We start from the raw sequence: 17,826 nt of genomic DNA on the forward strand, positions 1-17,826 counted from the left end.
TACGTCACACAGTTTTGTACCGGTTCTGTCACGAAACTTTGACAGGTCATAAGTTCTTCGTTATAACTTGGATTTCGGCATTCTTTAAATATCTGGAATCCCTGTCACGACCACTACAGCCTAGTTAAGATTATTCATTCTAAATAATCTTTTATCAAAAAGTCAGTTTTGATGCTTATCGTCTCTAAATTGACTAGCCCGAATCTACGGGCGTTACAATTATCTCCCCTTTAAGATAATTACGTCCCGGAATCATCAACGAAATAGGTCTAGTATAATGATTACATACATCATCTTTCCATCCTAAGTAATGACTGTAATCTATATGTTTCTTCGAATGAGTATCTAACCCTTGGACTTCTCGACCGCAGGCGATGGTCAATCTTGCACCTGCTCTTCGCACTATGTTGGACGCTCAATCGTCACCTTCGAGTTACAAAATAAATCCTTGTTAAGGACTTCTTCTTCTTCTTCTTCTTAGGATAAGTACATTCCTTTATCTATTGTAACAGATCGATGGGTCATGCTCTAATGATCTCTCATCGTATGTTGCAACGCTTAGAGTCAAATTCCAGAATGAAATATACCTTTCATATTCTAATGTGATATAATCACATTTTTTCATGTAGCATTTCTAGCTACAAGCTTCTTTAACAACGAGTGCAATGTCATCGATCGCATTGATTTTAATCTTCCGACTTAAGTTACATATTACATCGAACTTGGTTCTATGAACCACATAAAAAACTCCTCGTAGATGGACTCAATTTGATATGACCACTAGGGTCGAAATAAAAATAATCTCATTAGTCATTACCGAAACGATGGTAACGACATACTTGAATAAGACGAGACCAATCACTAACTTCTTGGTAACCTTATGACTTTCCATAATCCAAGCGTGAGTCATGTGCTTCTGGTAGTATAAGCCTCTACTACCTTTCACACCTACTCATACTCGTCCCAAGTATTGTCCCACAGTTCCCAAGTCCTAAAATCACAAAACAATTTAACACATACGAATGTGTCCAAATAATCATAAAATTTTCCCTAGACTCTACTAGGACTTCTTCCATGCGTATCTTCAATCATCAATTATGCTTTAACTTGATTGGTGATGGAAATGTCAGACGAAGGGACAACTTCAAGAATTACTCCAATCGTTCCATCATCCTGCCAATCGAAGGTGTACTTCAGACGTACCGTACTCCTCTGAACGTTTCATTATTTTATCAGACATATTCTAAAGGCAAGATACCACTCTTACAATATCTTCCGATAGGTGTCATTCACTATCATAAGCCTTTCATTTCCTCCATTTACTCAATTCTCTACGAGTCTTCACCATAACGTTTTGTACACACAAGCACACGCTCGGTGTATTTAGGCGATAATTTTAAGATAGGAAAGCTTTATTTACGATAGATGTATAAATCTCCTTATCACTCTGAAACGTTTACATGCTAGTTCCAATACCGTAATCATACGCTTAGAGTCCTAAACACATAAGGTTTCCAGATCCGCTTGACAACAAACCATAGATCTGAACAAATAATATCATATATGGCAAACATATAACATTTAGCACATAAAAGCATTTAGGTAGCTTTCCTAAAATAAACTAGTGCTTGTGTCTTAAATATAACAGACACTCATCTCACAATCTTTACTTAGCATTCTAAGTTTAAGTCTAGAAATCCTACAAATTCCTAGTTCGCATAAACTAATGCTCTGATACCAAATGTGACATCCCCAAATTTCACGGCCAGAAAAGACCGACTTGTTTATGCTTTGTTTTAAAATCAGAGTAATCTTTTAAAGAAAACTGTTGCGGAATTTATTCCAGAAAACATGATAAATATTTTATCCAAGCATCTCCGAAGAGATGTATTTTATTCATTTTAAAACATTTGGGATGTCCCGATCAATACAGACACATAAGCATAAACCGAACTTACATTCCTCTACACTAATGATATACATCTCTTTAATCTCTCAGTGTAACATGCATTTGTATCGATACATGTGATACAAAAATATTTAGTGGGTCAGGTTTGGAAAACCTGGTGAGTACATAGGGATTTCAATCCCACAATGTTATAACATATATATAATTTAGAATTCACACGATATAAATGTTTCTCTCTCTCTCTCTCTCTCTCTCTATATATATATATATATATATATATATATATATATATATATATAACCAACTCTTACCCCACCCGTCAATCCTCTCAACGAGACTATCCACACCCTTGGACCTCAAATTCTAACTCTTACTCCCGGATCTAATCCATATTTTCGAATCCATGATTGTGCCCATTCCATACTCCCGGATAAGGGACAATTGGTCCATGTCTAAATCTATACTCCCAGACTAATGATAGGATCTATGTCTTGTCCATACTCCCGGACTAAGGACAACTGACTATATCTTAATCCATACTCCCGGATTAATGACAACTAACTAGGTCTTAATCCATACTCTCGGATTAATGACAATTAACTAAGTCCAATCCATACCCTTGGACTAGGGACGAATAACTATGTCTAATCCATGCTTCTGGATCAATGACATATTTTAAAGTTCTATTCTCCGTATATATCCCGCTCATTCTCATAAAGAGATACTACTGCATAACCATTATAACAAACCTTATGTTTACTCTTTAACCTAAGTTATCATAAAAATCAGGTATGCTCTTTAACACATAATTCAGACATCATCAAATACTCATACAAAACATATATTTAATACATTCAAATAATACTTGTATTAAAATCATGTTCATGAAATGGACTATGCACTCACTTGATAAGACGATTATCGGACAACACTACGGCTCTAAAAACAATATTGTTCGGTGAAACCAGGATATCTTCACGAACCGGGCTTCTCTCGGGCAGAACTTCGGCTCGAAAACTCTTTTCTCCTCGAGATCTTCGGGGCTTCAGGACTCGCTTCGGGAGTCAGGATGATACCAGGGCTTCGGGGGTGCTTCCAGATGGTTTAAAGACGGTATATATATATATATATATATATATATATATATATATATATATATATATATATATATATCATATGTCATCCTATTAGGTCTCTTAATTAATATTATATCATTTGTTAACCTATTAATTTTTCATTTTATATTTTAAATTTTAATTTTTCCACTGTAATTATTTAAATCAACGATTAAAATTTTATATAACTAAAAAATATCTCTTAATTAATAATTTATTTAAAATATTTTATTAATAATTTTGAGTTTACTATGAAAAAATTTAATTAATTTCATAACTATGGTTTCGTACGAATAATAACTACTTAATGTGTATAATCCTCCTTAATAAATGAAAGTTTTTTTGACATATGTCAATCTCTCATGAGTTTTGACACTTGTCATTTTATAGTATTTTTGAAATAAATATTATCCACTTGTCAATTTTTAATTTGTTTAAATTTTTAAAATTAAGGTTATATACTTATATATGTAAAGTATTAAATATCATATATCCTCCTTAATAAATGAAAGTTTTTTTGACATATGTCAATCTCTCATGAGTTTTGACACTTGTCATTTTATAGTATTTTTGAAATTAATATTATCCACTTGTCAATTTTTGATTTGTTTAAATTTTTAAAATTAAAGTTATATATTTATATATGTAAGTATTAAATATCATATATATGATATTAAATTGCAATAAATATGTTTTTTTTTTCTTTCTTATTTTAAAAGTTGTACATTAAAAAATATTTTCTGTTTATACTTTAATTTAATGTTTAATCTTTTTTTAAATCATCACACTTATTAATAAATAAGTTGAATATAAAAATGATTAATATGCTACCTTTTTATTTAGAAATGATGTTGCATGGGAGATAATTCTTTATTCGAGAAACAATATAAATGGAAATCATAATAAAAATAATTAAACGTAAACTCAGAATAAAAAACAAAAAACGTAAAAGCAAAATATGTAACGTCATTAAAACTAAAAAAATTATTAAAATGACAAAGATGTGTGAAATTAATAAGACTAAATATAAACCTAAAAACATATATAATAACAAAAACGAAATGAAATGACATGCATATTTACACCGTGTTAGCAAGCTAAGAAAAAAAAACTTGTACCAACGGAAAGAATCACACCTCGAGACCATAATGCATGCAAAAACACTTTTTATATGTATTTATGAAATATCTTTGATCTTTATAATTTACATAGTAGAAAAGATTAAGCTTTTTTAAACATGTGTATGAAATATCTTTGATCTCTATAATTTAAGAAGATAACTTGTGGTTTGTAAAAAAATTTGGATAAAATCCAAAAAGTTTTGAATTTGTATGGAAGGTCAAAAATCAAGAATTTTCTTTGATTTTGGTCATTAGAAATTTGAAAAGATTATTTTACCCTTATTATTGTTTTTTATATTTTCTTTATTTATTTTAATTGTTTTTTAATTTAAAAAGAAAAAAAAAAAGAAATGGGCTACGACATTACAGCAACCCACCTCACCCTGCATTTCTTTCTCTCTTTCTCGCTCATCAAAAAGACGTCGCCATCGCCTTCATTCCCGTCAAGAAGCCCTAATGGTCGTCGCCCAAATTTCTCATTGTCCCTCATCACCGGTAAGTATGTTACTTCTCATCGTCTTCACTCCCCCCTCTCTTTCTCGAACCAATGGATACACATATTGGAGCTTGAAACCTGCAATCACGAAACCTCAATGACTGAACCCAACAATCGAATATCGCATGTCCACCGTACTCCACCCCACTGCCGGTTTCATAAACATACCTCTGATGAAACCCCCTTCCCCTTCACGAGGTCTGATTAAACTTTATTTGTGTAGCACTTTTTCTGGTGAACTTGGTCTGGTTAATTGAAAGTCTTATCTATATATAGAACGTGTATGGAGAAATTAGATGTTCACATTAGATCAAAAGAAGAATAAATTTGATGTATATGTAACAGAGAAATAGAGGTGAGTTTGGGTTTGAAATCAGATGCAATGTGTTCGGGTTTTGTGGATTCCAGATTTGGAACTAGATACTAGATTCCAGGTTGGGTGATTCAACGGTAAGGAGTGATGGAAGCAAAGATCAAGTCTATGGGTTATGTTCTCTGGCGACGAAAACCACCAAGCATCGTGTTCTACTACCACACCAGTTAACTCGGTCCTAATTTCTTAGGCTGTATAAGCAATCATCAATTATGTGTGTGTGTTAGAGAGAGTTGCAAGTATCGAATCATCAGTTATGTATTTTTTTTAGTTTTCTGTATGTAAGTGATTTGATTTGGAAGAAAATAGGATGATGAAGACAATCAGATAAGAGAGAGAGAGAGAGAGAGAGAGAGTTGCCGCTGGAGAGAGGTAGGCTAGAGTGGAATTTTATTTTTGTTTTTTTCTAATTATTTAAATTCTAAAATAAATAAATAAAAAAGGAAAAAGGAAATAAAAAGGGCAAAATTGACCTTTCAAGTGTACCATGGACCAAATTCACAAGAAATTCCTAATTTTAGGACCAAATTCACAAAAAAAAATCCTAATTTTGGACCTTTCATGCAAGTTGAAAACTTTTTAGATCTTATACACAGTTTTTTGCAAACCATAAGAACTAATTTTGCAGTTTTATCTAAAACTTACGTTTTTTTTTTTTGGAAAAAAAATGTAATTTAGGGTAAAAGGTAATGGAGGTAAAAGTCAATGTCTTAATTGGTAATCCGATCACCATTCTTCCACTTACACTTAATATTAAGACATTCTTTTAATATTAAGTAAAAAAATTGTAATTGGAGAGGGAGAAGCAACAAGGCAGATACCGCCAATGTTAACCAACAGTGGGGGTTTTCGTTCAAGACGAAGGAGTAGTGCTGGATGACGACGAAGACGTAGGTCAAAGGTGGGAGGAGTGGCGCAGATGTATGAGGTGGAGAATGAATGAGTGTTGCTTATAGTTGGGGCAAAGAGAAGAAAGCGTTGCTGAAATGGTTGCAAATATTGAAGGCGTTGGAATTGGAAGGAAGCGTGTTGTTTTCTTTATTAGGTAACGATTGTCATTATCCCATTCAGTTACTCGGTCATCCTCTTTTTTAGGACCGAGTCAGGAAGTATTGACCGGGTCAGACCCATTTTCTCATATATCCAACATGCTGATCGGACCGAGTAAGCCAAAAAGTAATGACTGAATCCAGTAAACAATATATCAAACAACCCATGACTTCTTTAGTTTATCCTTTTTACAATGATATAAAATTCGATTTTTTTTATGTCAAATTCACAATGTGAATCTTTGAAAATTCACAACGTGAATCCGAAAAATAGTTTTCACATCCACAATGTTAATATATGAATTTAAATATTTTTAGATTTTTTTTCACTAAAGAATAAGCTCTAAAAATTGAAAAAAAGATTTGGTTCTTTGAAGAACCAATAATTATGGTTCTCTATTGAACTTTTCGATATATATATATATATATATATATATATATATATATATATATATATATATATATATATATATATATATGGTTAGGTTATAATGTGAATGGACAACTACTGTGTGGACGTGTGGATAATGCTATTTTATGAAAATTACTAAGAGAATTTGTTGTTTACTAATGTGAATACGTTCAATTTCACCAATTCTGATTCATTTTTGTTATCATTTATTGTTTTTTTATTTATTTTAATTATTAAAGAATACGACTCAATAAACATTCTGATAACATTCTGACAGTATGAGAATAATTAAAAAAAATATATAATAACCTTATACACGATTTAATTTGTGAAAATGTTTAATAATTAAAATAATTGTATAAGATTGAACGTATTCATATTATCAAACAACATATTTTCTTTGTAATTCTCACAGAATTGCATTATCCACACGTCTATACAATAGATGTCAATCCACATTTGAACCTAACTTTCTCTCTCTCTCTCTCTCTCTCTCTCTTTCTTTCTTTCATTCTTTCTCTCTCTCTCTCTCTCTCTCTCTCTCTCTCTCTCTCTCTCTCTCTCTCTCTTTATATATATATATATATATATATATATATATATATATATATATATATATATATATATATATATATATATATATATATATAACTAAATTTATCATCATTTTTTTTATAATACCCTTTTATTTGATTTGTTGTTTTTAAACACATATCATGCAAACTATTTCGATAGTATTCTTAGTGACTATATCGTGTCTATATTTCATATATATAAAATATAAAAAAATATATTATATTTTAGTTATAAAAATAAAAAAAAAACATTGGAAATATTATATAGTCGTTATTAACTTAATATTTCATAAATAAAATATTATTAAATATTTGATATAAAAAATAACTAGTAAAAATTAGCAAGTATTTAAAATTTAAATATAATTAATTAATTAACCATTATGTTTTTATATTATTACTATGAAAACATTTTAGAAAGTTCATTAACCATTATGCTTTTTATATTATTACTACGAAAACATTTTAGAAAGTTCATTGTAATCAACCATTATGTTTGGCAATATATGTAAAAAGTAAACAGTCTACATCTTATGGGCCACAAAGAGTGTTTTATTTGTCATTTATTGGTATATTTATTTCATGATTATTTTAAATTAGAATTCTAACAAATAATTATCTAAAAGTTTATTTATTGTTGTTTTATATATATATATATATATATATATATATATATATATATATATATATATATATATATATATATATATATATATATATATATATATATAAAGGTTCAGGTTCATTTGAGACCATTTTAATTTTGTGAGACCGTAGACCAAATTTAAAAACAATTTTAAAATGCAAAATAAATGGAAAAATCCAAAAAAAAAATTTTAATATTATTTTCGGAACTTGAATTAACTAAAATAAAAAAATTCCCGTTTTTTTTTTTTAAAATACGTGAAATATTTTAATAGAATATTACACTGTACATATTTAAAAAAATAAATTTAAAATGCAAAATAAATGGAAAAAACTAAAAATTCTTTTTTTAAAATATTATTTTCGGAACTTGAATTAATTAAGAAAAAAAATCCCGTTTTTTTTTTTTTTAAATACGTGAAATATTCTAATAGAATATTACACTGTACATATTATAAAAAATAATTTTAAAATGCAAAATAAATGGAAAAATCCAAAAATTCTTTTTTTAAATATTATTTTCGGAACTTGAATTAATTAAAAAAATAAAAAAATGTGTCTCACGGTCTCACAAAATTAGGTCGTCTTACATGAACCTAACCATATATATATATATATATATATATATATATATATATATATATATATATATGTTTTTTTTTAAATTTTCCCTTTTAACAATTTTTTTCCGAAAAAAAAACTTGTCAAATATAAGGCTTTTTTCGAAAAAATAAAATAAAATAAAATGTTGATGGTTTTTTTCGAAACAATTAAAAGATTGTGGGTTTATCAAAAAAAATGTAAGGTCTTTTTCAAAATAATAATAATAATAATAATAATAATAATAATAATAAAGTTGAGAGATATAATCCGATATATATATATATATATATATATATATATATATATATATATATATATATATATATATAAATAAAGCCTTTTATGATATTTATCACACAGTATATTCATAATAACATAAATTAATACTACATGAAATATAAAACATATTCATTCAAGACACGCTATAGGTTATGTGTAGGGTTGTAAACGAATCGAACGAACACGAACGAGAGTTTGTTTATATCCATTCGTTTAAGTTAGTCGAAAAACGATCAAACACGAACAAATAAACGAACGTGTTTTTTTGTTCATGTTCGCTCGTTTAACAAATTACATTGCTCATGTTCGTTCATTTATGTTCATAAACATGTTAAACGAACATAAACGAACAAATATAAATGAAGGGAGATAAAAAAAAATACATAATTAAACATATCTGTACATAAGCGAACATATAATATAATAATGCAATCAAACATAACTGAACATATATGAACATAAACGGAATCTAAATGAATAGCCATAAACGTAATTGAATGACATAAATGAACGTTCACAAACATAACTGAACGAGCGAGACCATTGTTTGTGTTCGTTCATTTAACTAAATGAACAAGAATTTGTGTTCATGTTCGTTCATTTATTAAATAAACGAACTTCCCACCGAACGGTTCACGAATAGTTTGATAAATATTCGTTCGTTTACAACCCTAGTTATGTGTACTGCATGATCATTCAAAATCAACTAATACTACATTGAAATATATCATGTAAAATTGCATCTATATGTACCAACCTGATTTCATCCAAAAATGCACCCGATAAATTTAATCTTTGTAATTATATTGACCAGACTATATTTCATTTTTGTAATTATATTGATCTAAAATATATATTTTTAAAATAAAGTAAAAGGACATGTGTTTGTTACATGACTTAACATATCGAACCCACATAAAAAAACATTTACTTGGAGTTTTTGTTTACATAGCAAAAGATATACAAATGTTGTCTCATAACTTTCGTATTTATATAAGATCTTGCTATATTTTTCTCTTTTCCACTTGTTTTTGTGCATGAACAAGTATATCATAACATGAAGAAATCATGAGATATGAAGTTTAGGAGTAATGACCATTACTCAGTGATATTGTTAACTCGGAGCAACTGCCTTCATCAAACGTTGTAAAAGTCTTGACGACCATTTGATGCTAAACATAATTATTTCTTGGTACAAGAAGTATAAAAAGTAATTGATGTCCTGAAACTTGGTTATTATTTTAGTGAAACTGTACATGAAACAAGTTTGTGTGGTTGTGTGGAGTAAGGTTGCAGGTGCGACTCCTAGGGTTTCTTTTTAGTTTTCACGTATGCATGAGTAAGCATGGTTCCTAATACAATTAAAAAAACCACTAAAGGAAAATGGGTGTGGAGATTTCGTAGAACTGTAAGAGAACCAATATGTATCGATGAAGAGTGTACTGAGAAAAAAGGAAGGTAACGAACCCTAACTTCCAAGATCTCGGTAAGATTTCAATATCATACTATGTAACAAAATTTCCAAATAGTCTAGACCAAAAGGAGTTGTGGTCCATTTGTGAGAATTATGGAAAAGCGAGTGATGTGTACATTGAAACATCCCAAAAATACAGACCAAAAATTTTGTTTTAAAATCATTTAAGAAAACCATAATTCATCAAACATTACAGTAAAGATCATAAATCATGTATCTCAAATCATCATAACAAAATATTGTATCAAAATCATGTGTCAAAATATCAGAGTGAAAGCATCACAAGCTAAACAAATGGTGTGTGCATTGCAATCATCCTGAGTTCCTCCTTTGAAACCAAAGTACTTGAAACCAAAATTGAAAAATGTAAGCACGAAGCTTAGTGAGTCTCCCCAAGCTACTACATACCACACATAAAATCATATATTGGGCCTAGCCCAGTGCATCAGACCCCGCCCCGCATCGGACGAATCTGGCATTGGACCGAAGTCCGACATAACTTGGGCCTAGCCCACTGCATCGAGCCCCGCCCGGCATCGGACTGAAGTCCGGCAGAACTTGGGCCTAGCCCACTGCATCGGGCCCTACCCGGCATTGGACCGAAGTCCGGCATAACTTGGGTCTATCCCACTGCAACGGGCCCCACCCGACGTCGGACCGAAGTCTGGTATACATAGCATACCAACAAGCATAACATAATCACATAAAAGATAAACATTCCTCGGGCTCGCCCGATATAGGAACGAAGTCCGAAACACATAGACAAACATATGCAAAAATCACAAAGACATCAAGCATACTAACATTCCTCGGGCTTGCCCCGACATCAGACCGAATGTAACATCCCAAAATTCAAGCCCAAAAATTTCATTTTTGATTAATTAATTCATAATACATTCATTAGGAAATATTGTATAAACACGTCATCTCAAAACCAAGTATCATGTTTGAAACCCACAACCATGGACAAATGTCATATCAGAGTACAATCCTAGAAAAACACCGTGCGGAATTCATATGCGAGTGTGTGTGATGCCATGCTACGTCATCGGCTCCTTCCCCTTGGATGAAGAGGTACCTGAAACCAAAAACTGAAACCATAAGCACAAAGCTTAGTGAGTTCCCCCATCATACCACATACCATACTATACCATCGGTATCTTTCAACCGGTAAACATCATCGGTATCTTTCAACCGGTAATCGTCATCGGTATCTTTCAACCGGTAACTGGGGACTATTCCACCCCCTACTACTAGCATACAATAGCAAGATATAATCACACATTCAGACATATCCGGGTACTGACCTACCCCTTGGTCCTAAGGACCACTATCAGGGAAACTATCCCTACCATGTAACATATCATACAGATATAACTCATAACCAAACGTGAACCAGACCAAGATAAATTATCACAAAGACAATTATCTTATAAGTACTCCTCAATGGTGGGCGGGCATTGTGGCCTTAGACCCACCCTTACTGTAAGGTAACTCACATCGTATCTGCTAAACTGTGCGAGAATCCTCTGACTGCTGCCACTGCTGCTCCGGAAATCCACCGACTAAAATTCCCACAAAACACTTAGTCAGAGACTGACATCTACCCTTAGGGTAAAATGACCATTTTACCCCTTGACCAATATCAAAGTCAAAGTCAAAGTCAACTTCCGGTTGACCTGACTCGTCAACTCGCAGAGTCCCTATCCTTCCATCAGACCTCATACCCGTCTCTACTCGTCGAGTTAGGCGACGACTCGACGAGTTTTCCTTTTAAATGAACACCGAATGAATCCACATCCGACTCGCCGAGTTGTATGAACAACTCGTCGAGTTCATCATCAACTGATACTCATGTCCTGACTTGACTCGGCGAGTTGTATGAACAACTCGTCGAGTTACTCTTCATCCTATGAACACGTTCTGTCCTCGACTCGCCGAGTTCCATGAAGATTATCTTGGACTTGCCGAGTCCGTTCATGCACTCGCCGAGTACCATGAATTCCCATAACACTTTGCTTACTCCAGAACGTTGGGTCACTCCCTAGGACTCCTAAAACCCTTCCACACTCAACTGGTCCTTATGACCCTCACTGATATAGGACCAAAACCCTTGGACTCGCCGAGTCCAGGAATGGACTCGCCGATTCTATCACATTCCTTACTAAGAACTTCGATTTCTGATGTACAACACTTAACCAAATGATAGATCCAGGCCCCCAAACTCGATCTAGAACGTAAAGTTACAAACTTTACGTGCATGCATGGGACATTAGAGCTTAAAAGGCTCTAAAATGGTTCTTTTGTTGCATGGGGCCTTCCTTGGTGTAAAAAGCAACCTATATCTGACTTGTGGCTCATAAAATGACATGATACAGAAGCCCAAACCCCTAACCATGTTTGCAAACATGGTTGGCCACCAAAAATGGCTTATAAAAGCCCTAAATCACCCCAAAGAGGGATCTAACAAAAGAATGAGCAAGGTTTAGTCTTTATACCTTCCAAGGACTGCAAATGATGAACCAAACTCGAATCCTTCAGTCCCCTCTTGATCCTTCTATGCTCTTCCTTCTTCCTTGAGATCAAAACTCACAAAAATCACTCAAAAAGCCTTAGATCCTCACAAAAACGGGTAGGGTTTGTTGTGAGGAGTGTTTGGGAGCATAAAGGGGAAAAGAGACTGCATAAGGTCGTTTAAATAGGGTGCAAACCCCTGGATTAGGGTTTTTGCCCAAACAGCGGCTACTCGCCGAGTCCGGGACTCGACTCGCCGAGTCCGCAACTTAATCCCCGCGCCTCATCCCGCTTCTACTTGGCGAGTCAGTCCTTCGACGCGCCGAGTCCAAGGCCAAAATGCAAAAATAAATGAAGATTTAATAACATAATACATACCAAGAACCAGGTGCTACAAATCTCCCCCAGTTATTTTAGACTTCGTCATCAAAGTCTGCTGCTCGATCCTCAAACAGCTCGGGGTAGTGCTCCATCATCTCACTCATCGGCTCCCAAATCCATTCCGACCCCTTCCGGTGCTGCCACTGCACCTTCACGAGTTCTACTCTTTTGTTCCTCGGATCCTTCGACTTCCGGTCAAGGATCGCCACAGGCCGCTCGATGTAATTCAGGCTGCCATCAACCTGAATGTCCTCCAAGGGTACCACTGCCGTATCGTCCCCTAGGCACTTCTGCAGATGAGAGACGTGGAAGGTGTTGTGGATCTGACTGAGTTCGGCTGGCAGATCCAGCCGGTACGCCACCTTGCCCACCCGAGCTACAACCCTGAACGTTCCGATATACCTTGGGCCCAACTTGCCCCGCTTCCTGAATTGGATGACGCCCTTCCATGGGGACACTTTCAGGAGAAGCATATCCCCGACTTGGAATTCCAAGTCTGATCGACGCTTATCGGCGTAACTTTTCTGCCGACTCTGAGCAGTCTGAAGCCTGCTTTAGGCCTGCTGTATCTTCTCTGTCGTCTTGAGCACTACTTCGGTGCTCCCCATGACTCTCTGTCCAACCTCGCCCCAACATATCGGGGTCCTGCACCTCCTCCCATATAACATCTCAAAGGGAGGACGGTCGATACTTGCATGATAGTTGTTATTATACGAGAACTCCGCCAACGGGAGGTAGGTATCCCAACTACCTCCGAAATCTAAAACGCATGCCCGCAGCATATCCTCCAGAGTCTGGATGGTCCACTCGCTCTGGCCATCCGTCTGCAGGTGAAAAGCGGTGCTAAAATACAGACGAGTACCCAGCTCGTCATGAAACCTCTTCCAAAACCTGGAAGTAAACCGCACGTCTCTGTCCGAAATCACCGAAACTGGCACTCCGTGCCGCGCCACCACCTCCCTGATATAGATATCGGCCAATTTCTCGGCCGAGATGCTCTATTGAATCGGAATAAAGTGGGCGCTTTTGGTCAATCGATCCATGATGACCCATATCGAATCCATCCCCCGCGCGGTCCTGGGAAGTTTCGTGATAAAATCTATCGTAATATCCTCCCATTTCCACAGCGGGATATCCAACGGTTGCATCTTGCCATGTGATCTCTGATGCTCGGCCTTGACCTTCTTGCAGGTCAAGCACCGCTCCACGTACCATGCCACATCCCGTTTCATGCAGGGCCACCAATAGTCCAGACGAAGATCCCTATACATCTTCGTCGCCCCGGGATGAATGGAGAATCGGGATTTGTGCGCCTCCTCCATCAGGACCTGGCACACTCCTCCATGATAAGGGACCCACACCCTATGGTGAAGAGTCAATAAACCCCGACTATCATAGTCGAAAGAGGAAACTTGCCCCACAATCCGCTCACTCTTCCGATGTTCCTCCTTCATGGCCTCCTGCTGAGCCTCCCGGGTACGCTCCAGAAGCGGAGTCATCACTGTCATCCTTAGACAGATATCCCTGATCGGTGCTGCCTTGTGGCTAAGCGCATCGGCCACGACATTGGCCTTCCCCGGATGGTAAAGGATCTCACAATCATAATCCTTCACCACATCAAGCCACCACGCTGCCTCATATTTAGATTTGGCTGGTCCATGAGATACCTCAAACTCTTGTGGTCCGTGTAAATCGTACAACGAACCCCATAAAGGTAATGACATCAAATCTTGAGGGTGAACACTACAACCCCCAGCTCCAAATCATGCGTCGGGTAGTTCGCCTCGTGAGGCTTCAGTTGTCTCGACGCGTAGGCGATGACATGCCCTCTCTGCATCAATACCACCCCTAAACCCATGATGGATGCATCGCAGTACACAACAAAATCCTCCATGCCCTCTGGCAGGGCTAAGATTGGCGCCCCACACAATCTCTGTCTCAGCGTCTCAAATGCGGTCTGCTGCTCAGGCCCCCAACGATACACCACCGACTTCTTAGTCAGTCGGGTGAGCGGAACTGCTATCTTGGAGAAGTCCTAAATGAATCTCCGATAGTAGCATGTCAAACCTAGAAAGCTCCGAATATCAGATGGAGACCTCGGAACCTCCCAATTCAATACGGCCTCTATCTTGACCGTATCTACCGAAATCCCATTATGGTTGACAAGGTGCCCAAGAAACTGCACCTCGCGCAACCAGAACTCACACTTGGAGAACTTAGCATACAAGTTCTCCCACCTCAAAGTCTCCAGAACCTCCCGCAGATGCTCCTCATGCTGCTCTCGCGTCTTGGAATAAACCAAGATGTCATCAATAAATACTATCACAGACCGATCCAACATCGGTCTACACACGCGGTTCATGAGATCCATGAACACGACATGAGCATTGGTGAGCCCGAAAGGCATCACCACAAACTCATAATGGCCATAACGCATCCGAAACGTAGTCTTGTGTACATCCTACTCTCTGACCCTCATCTGATGATACCCTGAAGGCAAATCAATCTTGGAGAACCAAGATGCGCCCTGAATCTGGTCGAAAAGGTCATCAATCCTCGGGAGTGGGTAGCGGTTCTTCACCGTTACCTTGTTCAGCTCCCGATAATCTATACACATCCGATGTGACCCATCCTTCTTCCTCATAAACAAAATCGGGGATCCCCAGGGTGAACTACTCAGTCTAATGAAACCCTTGTCTAACAGCTCCTGCAGCTGTGTAGACAACTCCTGCATCTCAGGAGGAGCCAACCGATACGGCGCCTTGGCTATCGGAGCCGCACCAGGAACCAGGTCGATCCTGAATTCCACCTGTTGTTCCGGAGGTATCCTCGACAACTCCTCGGGGAATACGTCCGCAAACTCTCGTACCACATGTACATCGTCCACCGTCGCCCTACCCGTTTCCCGGGTATCCATTACATACACAACATAACCTGCGCAACCCCGCTGGAGGTAGCGCCTAGCTCTCGCTGCTGAACATAAAGTTGGTCATTTTTGTGGCCTCTCGCCTTGAATCACCAGCTCTCCCCCACTTGGGGTCCTAACCCGCACCAACTGCTGCGCGCAGTCAATCACTGCCCCATTAGGGCTGAGCCAATCCATGCCTATAATCACCTTGTTCCCACGCAATGGAATGGGAACCAAGTCTACCAAGTAGTGCTCCTCAAATAACCTCAGCACACAATCTCGAAATACCGTCGATGCCCACACCGAACTGTCGTCTGCAATCTCTACCTCTAGAGGGCAATCCAACATGCCCGAAGACTCGGAAAATCTCTTGCTAAGAGCAAGAGACACAAATGATCGGGTAGCGCCCGAGTCAAACAACACCATAACTGGGATGTCGTTCACATGGAACGATCCTAAACAGATCACATATCAATAACACAATCACAACGAAAAAAGATCAGAGGAAAATAATCATACTCGTCACCACATCGGGTGCAGTGCGTGCCTCCTCGGCTGTCAGCTGAAATGCTCGGCTCCGCACCACTGGAACCTCTGTCTTGACCTTCCGGCCATCTGTAACCCGCGCCGTCGCTGAGACCGGCGCTGCCGATGTCACTGCTGCTGACACTGCTGTCAATCTCGGGCAATTGGCCCTTTTGTGGCCCCTCTGATTGCAATGGAAGCAAATCAGGTCTATCATCTGTACCGCAGGGGCGGGCGCAGTACAATCCCTGCCAAAATTCCCCACCTTGCCACACTTATAGCAACCCGAACCTGGCCCAGTGCGACAAGCTCCCTCGTGTGACCGACTGCATTTCCCACATCGGTCCCGTCCTGCCTGGCCTTTTGGCCTACCATTAGATCCCCTGGGCTTCTTCCCCGAAGCCCCAGTCGTCAGCCCCTCCACTGCCTTCCTCTTCTGGACGTGCTCCAGATCAATCTCCCTCTCCCTAGCCCTGGAAATCATGGAATCCAAGGTAGGGCAAGCTGAAAAACTAACATACTCCCGAATGTCAGCTCGTAGCATGTCATGGTAGCGGGTCCTCCTCATATTCTCATCGCCGGCGTACTGGGGCACCAGAAATGCCCTCTCCCGGAACTTGGCGGTCATCTCCGCCACAATCTCCGTAGTCTGCCTCATATCCAAAAATTCCTTGGCCAGCCGTTGAAGCTCCACAGCTTGTGCAAACTCCGCCCTGAATCTGGTCACAAAATCTGACCAAGTCATATCCTCAACAGTCAGGGCCCCCAATGAGTCGCCAACAGACTCCCACCAATCCATAGCCCTGTCTTGCAAGCATCCTGCTGCATATCTCACCTTCAACCCCTTTGGGTAGAAGCTTGTCAGCTGCGCAGACTCAATGTCTGCGATCCATCTCCTAGCAGCAATGGGGTCTTTCACCCCATGGAAATCAGGCGCACCACTCCCACGAAAGTCCTTAAAGGACAGTGTACGCGTACCCATCTGGCTAGACGCCATATCACTCCTGAATGATCGGAGATGATCCTCCATCAGCTCAACAATCCCCTCCTTGATCGACCCGAAGATGATAGGGGTCGACTCAAGGATGTCCCTCGTGATCTCAGACGTGATGAACTCGCGTAGCCCGTCATCAACCTGCTCGGATCCTGAACCCGAGCCTGATCCTGATCCTGAACCTCCTACTCCAAGTCGTGCGGTCACCATACTGAAAATGCATGCATAAAGGTCAGGATCACTCATATACTCGAGGGATCTAGCATACTTCCCAAGGTTCCTGATTTCGTTTAGGCCCTCCATGATTCGAGTACAGGTCCTCTGCTTTCAGTAGTACGGGCCCATACTACCTTCCACATCTACCCGTTCTTTCCTCAAGGATTGCTTCAACTTCACCAGGTCCCTTTACTGATACCCCTTTCCACTAACCTCATCTTAGGCTTCCCTAGGGCA

This window comes from Lactuca sativa, chromosome 1 (assembly GCF_002870075.4).
Source record: "Lactuca sativa cultivar Salinas chromosome 1, Lsat_Salinas_v11, whole genome shotgun sequence".
In the NCBI taxonomy this organism is placed as follows: Eukaryota; Viridiplantae; Streptophyta; class Magnoliopsida; order Asterales; family Asteraceae; genus Lactuca; species Lactuca sativa.